The 6,564-nt window shown below is 38.6% G+C and overlaps 1 protein-coding gene across 1 annotated transcript in view; it reads left to right on the top strand.

Moving 5' to 3' along the window:
• Window positions 1-6,564, top strand: part of gstcd (glutathione S-transferase, C-terminal domain containing) — a 98,418-nt gene that overhangs the window by 73,017 nt on the left and 18,837 nt on the right. The gene's annotated exons all lie outside the window — the stretch shown is intronic.

Genomic DNA, 6,564 nt, shown 5'->3' with positions numbered 1-6,564 from the left:
GTGTCACTTCCGATCCGATACCAATATATGTTTTTCTGTATCTGTTGATACCGATCCGATATCTCTCTGGTACAGAAAAACAGTGCTGTGTTAACAAAAATGGCTAAATCATGTCATCTGGACCCGTTTCTGAAACAGGTCCAGATGACATGATATAGCCATTTTTGTTTTCTACCTGGATGTTTGAGCTTACCAGTTCTGAATTAACTTAAAACATTTGTTCTGTTAAACGCAGACATGAATGTACTGAATTACAAATTTATTGAAAACTGCACCACAAGCTTGGTTAATCATGTAAAAACAACACAACTTTAATTTGTTCAGTCAGTACGCTAGCGCGCGTCGTCACTCAGAGCACAAAGCATAGAACTAGAGTGAATAGATCTGCCCAGTCATGGATCAGTCATATTGTCACCGATACCCGATCCAGACGTGTTCGATATCGATATGGGTTTCGGATTGGTGCATCTCTAGTTATTAAAGAAATGAAGATTCTTGTCTGTATAGTCAGATAATTTCATGTTTTAGAGAAAACTGGGATACAATGTTTTCAATAAGTTTAGTTATTTTTTATCTTGTCACAAGAAAATGAGTTTTATCAACTTCCTTACAACATCTAAATCTTTTTCTGCATTAAAACAGAGCAAAATTCTTACTGTCATGAATATATTGTGCTTTAATTTAACTAAAATATTCAGGAAAATGTAACATGGTTTATTGGTGTCTTTACAAAAACCTTTTCATGTGCAGTGTGTTATTTTGTTTTGGACAGAAACATCAAAATCCCATTAATTCAAGGTCCATTCATGATTATTATTCAGTTGTAAGGACTGCAGCTAAGAAATAAGCCTGTTTGATCAACATGAATTTCCATCTTGTTTTCCCTGTGAGATGTTGTAAAACAGAAGAGCACGTCCCCGTCAGAGAGAAACATGTCAAAACCCTCGTCTTTCTGCACAAACTCAAAATGCCAGCGTGCAATTATATTAATGAGAGCAACAAAGAGGGCTTTTCATCTCCTGAAGGGGGGCTTTTAATCAGAAAGCTTTTAGTTCTGCAGGCTTCACTCAAACACTAGGCTGCTTTTTGAGTTTTTGTTGTAAATATTATTCACAAACATTTGATTGTTGTACATGATGATTGACTGTTTTGGATGGGTGTGTTTTGCACGTTAAAATCCTTCTTTTAAGATTCCAATAAGAGGTTGGCTTGAAACACAGCAGTGAAGGCTACCTATGGGACAGTCACAGATCTGCTTGGCAGGTTGGTAGACTGAGGAAGTCCTCTGGATGGGGGACAAAATGTTTCTCACTTAAAGAAACCTATCCAGATGTCATGATTTAACTTTTTTGTTGTAAATATTACTGTATTTTCCACCGTAAACTTTGCACCGCACTATAAGTCGCATCAGTCCAAATATGTCTAATAAAGTGGAGAAATCCATGAATACGTCGCTTCGCCGTATACGTCGCTTCGCCGTATACGTCGCTTCGCCGTATATGTCGTATCTATTATGTGTTACCGCTGGCGTGTCGCGTTTGTTACACGTCACCGCTGACAACCTGGAATTGTGGACTAGTGTTGTGCCAAAAATCAATGGGCTGCCAATTGGCAGTCGCAGGAGCGTGCACAGGAGGACTTTAACAATAATTTAACAATATTAACACTTAAAAACAATTATTTGTTTGCCCACAATTATAGTGAAGGTGTGTCTCAGTCTAACTTTTGTTTGATAAATGCACTTTGACAGTCAAATCAGCTGCATTTTCAAAAGCCGATACGCAGAAACATGAACACGCAGAGGGACAAGCCTCTGTTCATTTCTTCTAAATTTAACAAGATAAACTCCTAAAAACAAATATTTGTTTGCTCAACATTATTGTAAAAGTGTGTCTCAGTCTAACTTTTACTTAATAAATGCACTTTAATGGTCAATTCAGCTGTATTTTGTCGGCGCGGTGCAGCGAAGTGAAGCTGATTTGACGGTTGCTCCAGGCAGACGACAGTGGCAGACTGTGGCAAGCTGATTGTATCATTAATAGCCACTTTTACCTATTACATGACACAACGGCATGCCATACTACTCGAGTGCCATCTTGTGGCTGAAAATGGTAGTGTTCAATATTTTCATTCAGAATGAATGAAAACGGTCATATCTCAGCCAAAAATTGGTTTTTAAATATGGGAAAAAATCCATAAATACGTCGATTTGGCGTATAAGTGCAGGGCATGCAAATTATGCAAAAAAAAAACTGTGACTTATAGGGCGAAAAATACAGTAATCATTTTATTCAGAGATTTAAAGGCAGAGGTGATAGTTCATGGATCATTGTAGGAATAATTATTTTTCCTACTTTAAAGACCAAGAATGATCAATTTTCTGAAAGGAAACTTCATTCAGATATTTGGAGTGAGTTGTCCCGTGTCCTCACAAACAGAGTTAAACACGAGTCAAAAATATTTTTGCCTTAAAAACAAACTAATAATAAATTTGAAAGAATTCAACAAACGGTAATCTTTAGCTTTTTTAGCCATTTAGAGACGCTGTCTTCACCTTCACATATTCTTTGGTATGGAAGTCAAGAGAGGACAATTTTAGAAAGGTATTTACTTTAAACAAAGTAAAAGTTGTTTACCTCATGTCAGGTTAACAAAGCTGGTTTTCTAAGGATGATGGGTCAATAATATACTGTATGCTGAATCAGCGTTCACACTATTTAGTTTGTTTTATTGTTCTATACATATTTAGCAATTTGTTTCTGACAAACTTTTCTCTCCCCAAATTGCAGTTTTCTCTTCAGTTCCTTCAGAAACTTTTTTTTTCTCCTGCAATGAGCTTCAGCATACGTGCAGATTAGGAATTATGTGTGTGAATTATGTGACTGTATACGATGTTTGTGATTGTAAAAATGGGTATTTCATGTTATTTTCCTGTTCTGGTTTGGTTTGGCTGCATTTATGTTAAAGTCTCTGTTAGTGGCTGTAAACTGACACCATGAGTCAAACATGGTTTGCGGTAGGTATGAGGGCATTGCAATAGTAATCATGTCACCGAACGGCACTTGGCTTTGTTTATCTCTGTATAGCATAGCTTAGCATCCCTCCATGGAATCATCATTCTCCTGTACACTTTTAGTGCAGAGAACTGTCTCTAAAGAAATTAGCGGACTTGAATTTACCAAATTTATATTTAGCAGAAGCTAATTCTGCCAAAGGATTTTAAAGTTAGTGAAAACACTCATCCGCTAAATGGAAACTCAATTCCACAATTAGCGGATTAGTGGAATCATGCCCACCACTGTGCTGGACATAACCAGACTACCAGACTTTACTTGGATTGTTATCGGTCTGTGGAAGCGACGTTGGCCGCACAGAGAATGCAAGCAAAAGCAGGGATACAGAATGGGCCTGTTAGCCCAGGCTAAGGAAACATCCACTAAAACTGACTCTCTCCAGCATTTTGATGACCAATGAACTGGACCTAAGCATTGCAGCGAACCCCTCTGTACGTGATTGCTGTGTTAGTCTTCACATAGACCTGGTTGCAGCCACTGATCCAGGGTGCTACATTACAGCTTGCAGGACGCACCACTCACTGCTATGACAGGAATGGTGACTCCAGTAAGAGCAGAGGACAGTGTGTGTGTGTGTATATATATATATATATATATATATATATATATACATATGTGTGTGTGTTCACAATGATTGGTGCACAAATAGCAAAATCATAAACACCCACTGCTCTCAGAATATCGAAGCAATGTCTGTTGCTTGCAGAGCTTTTTATCTGCCTAGAGACCTGACAATAGTAATCATCACCTCCGTCTATATTCCAGCAGTGAGAGGATCTTTGTTTTAGTTGTGTTTTCTGGTGTCATCTGTCCTGCCTTCCTCAGTGTTTCTTTCCTCATGTTGCCAGCTCCTGTCTCACCTGTCCTCAATCCCAATCACCCAGGTGTTCACCATTGTGTCTCGTTAGTGTCCTCTATAAGTTCTGGGTCAGTTTGTTTTTCCCTGTCCGTGGATTGTCCTCCCAAGGGACCGTGCTCTGTTTTCCTCCAGGTCTCCTTGTTCATGCTCCACATGTGTTGCCACATCAGCTTTTTTGCTTATTTACACGTAAGTTTTGCTGCCACGTTCTTTAAGCCTTTTACTAGCATTTAGCTTCTTTTAGTTTTTAGTTAGTGCTTTGCTCGTTTTAACGTTTAGCTAGTGTTCTGCTTCTTAGAGCTTTAGCTCATGTTCTGCTTTTTTTTAGTTTTTGACGACTCATTTTTAGCTTCTTCAGTAAATTTCAGCTGCCATTCAACACTCAGTATTCCTGAAGTTAGTTATTAAGATCTGAACTAGTTTTCCCATGACCCCCCACCTCGATGTTGTGAGCCACTGAGTGGATTTTAACAGAATGGTAGGTTTAGATCTGCAGCTCGTTAACCGTTAGGAGTCAACCACTTCAAGATGACCATCACAGTTCATCTTCATTAGCTGACACAAAATGACAATACCTCCAGTTAGTTTTACGTATATTGAACATATCATATGATCAAATACTGATTTTGATGTGGCAGTAGCTGAGTATCATGCTTGACACGTTTCTCAAGAGATCACATGAAAATGTGCACGTCATTTACAAGGTTTGGCTCCAGTGTTCTCTTGAGATGACCAGAGTGTGAAACCGGCACGAGAAGCAGAGAGCGTTCATGCCTTCCTTCATGGGATGTTGGGTTTTTAATAGCTGTTTATGCAGCTGTAAAAAAAAAAAAAAACATCATGACTTTTTATTTTATTGTGTTTGTCTTAGTGAGTGTGTCTGAAGATGTCCAGTGTACTGTTGTGTGCTTCAGCCCACTTTCAGAAGAATCAGCTGGTCCAGTGGCCATAATTAACTGGCTCTGGACCAAACAAGGATATATATTTATATACATGCACCTTTTCTAATTAAAACAGCTCTTGTTCCCATCTCATTGCTCCATTGAGACCTGTTCCACTTAGCATAAAAGAAAACCCTAGATTATTCTTAGACAGCATGTGGGAGTTTGGGTGGCCGAGCCAGAGTTTATTTACTCTCTCGCATATTTTACGCATGGTGTATGTACATTAGTGTATATGAATAAAGTGCTTGAATTATTATTTTTTCCTTCACTGCTAAAGATTTTGGCTTTCTTCCTGCATGTTAATCGTGTCCTGAAGGAGCCACTTGTCACAAAGACATTAAACCCTTTATGTATTATACATGGTCCCATATTTAGTCCTGTTCGTTTAGTCTTGCTAATTATATGAAAATGTTCCTAATTTTAATCTGTGTTTAATCTTCTAGGCTGACATTGCACAGCTCAGGTGGCACAATGAGCTAGTCTTCACACACTGAAGTGAAATGTTTGAAATTGTTGACCCAACCGACTGTAGGAGCAGGAAAGATTGTGGATCTTCAGGGTTATTTGTATTTTATTTTATCTCTGCCAGTAGTTGGTTTTAGTTTACCTTTTCTTTTATTTATTTATTTTTTGCAATTGATTCTATCAGTTTTGTTCGTGGGAAACATGCTCGTCCATCAGCGCAGTCGTTCGTTCATTCATTTTCTGCCTCTTAAACATGGTCAAGTTGCTGAAGCAGCAAATCCAGACCTCCCTCTCTCAGCTCCTCCTGGACAGTGTCAAGGTTTTCCAGGCCAGAGAGGATACACAATCCCTTTAGTAAATTTTGGGTCTGCTGCAAGGTTTACTCACAGTGGGAAACTTAGAGAGTCACCTAGGAATGAATGAATACGTCCCAGCTCATTGTGGATGCAACATAAATGACAAAACCCAAAAGTTTGTTTAAAAACAAAAAAGTAACAATTTATTTTTATTGTCTGCGTAGAAAATAATAAAACCCAACAATAACTTCTGTTCTTCACACAAAGGAACAGAAAACGACAAGAATAACTTCATTTTGGAAAAATAAGCTGAGAATTTGAGAAGAAAAGTTAAAAATCCAAACAAAATACAGCAGCCCTGACTCAGTAGCACTGGCTTTTAACCATAACCGTATTTCAGAGTCAGAGTCAGAGTTTCTTTATTGTCATTCGCACCTCATGTGGTACATGTGGTGGAGCGAAATTATGTACACGGGGTCCCAGTTACATCCAACAATAAAATGTATAAGAAAAACAGTAATTACATCTAAGATATGAACTAAGAAAAACATAAACTAAATATACACTAAGCACTCATAACATAAAACATTGAACATCAGCACAAACATGAACATGAGTCTGTGAGCAGATGAGCACGCATGAACACATCAACATTGAAACAGATCAGCAGCAACATGAAACAGATCAGCAGCAACATGATATGGTTTTTCACATTGATTATTCTAGTTAGAGATTCATGAGTCTAGCAGCCTCAGGGTAGAAGCTGTTCCTCAGTCTAGTGGTTCTACACTTAATGCTCCTCAACCTCCTTCCTGAGGGGAGTGGGGCAAAAAGTGTGTGTGCTGGGTGGGTGGGGTCCTTCATGATGCAGGTGGCCCTCTTCCTGCATCTGGAGGTGTAGATGTCTGTGATGGTGGGGAGACTGA

This window comes from Nematolebias whitei, chromosome 3 (genome assembly GCF_014905685.2).
Source record: "Nematolebias whitei isolate Nwh7 chromosome 3, NemWhi1, whole genome shotgun sequence".
NCBI classification, from domain to species: Eukaryota; Metazoa; Chordata; class Actinopteri; order Cyprinodontiformes; family Rivulidae; genus Nematolebias; species Nematolebias whitei.
The sequence above is the reverse complement of the archived record's forward strand: the minus strand, read 5'-3'. Positions and strand labels throughout refer to the sequence as shown.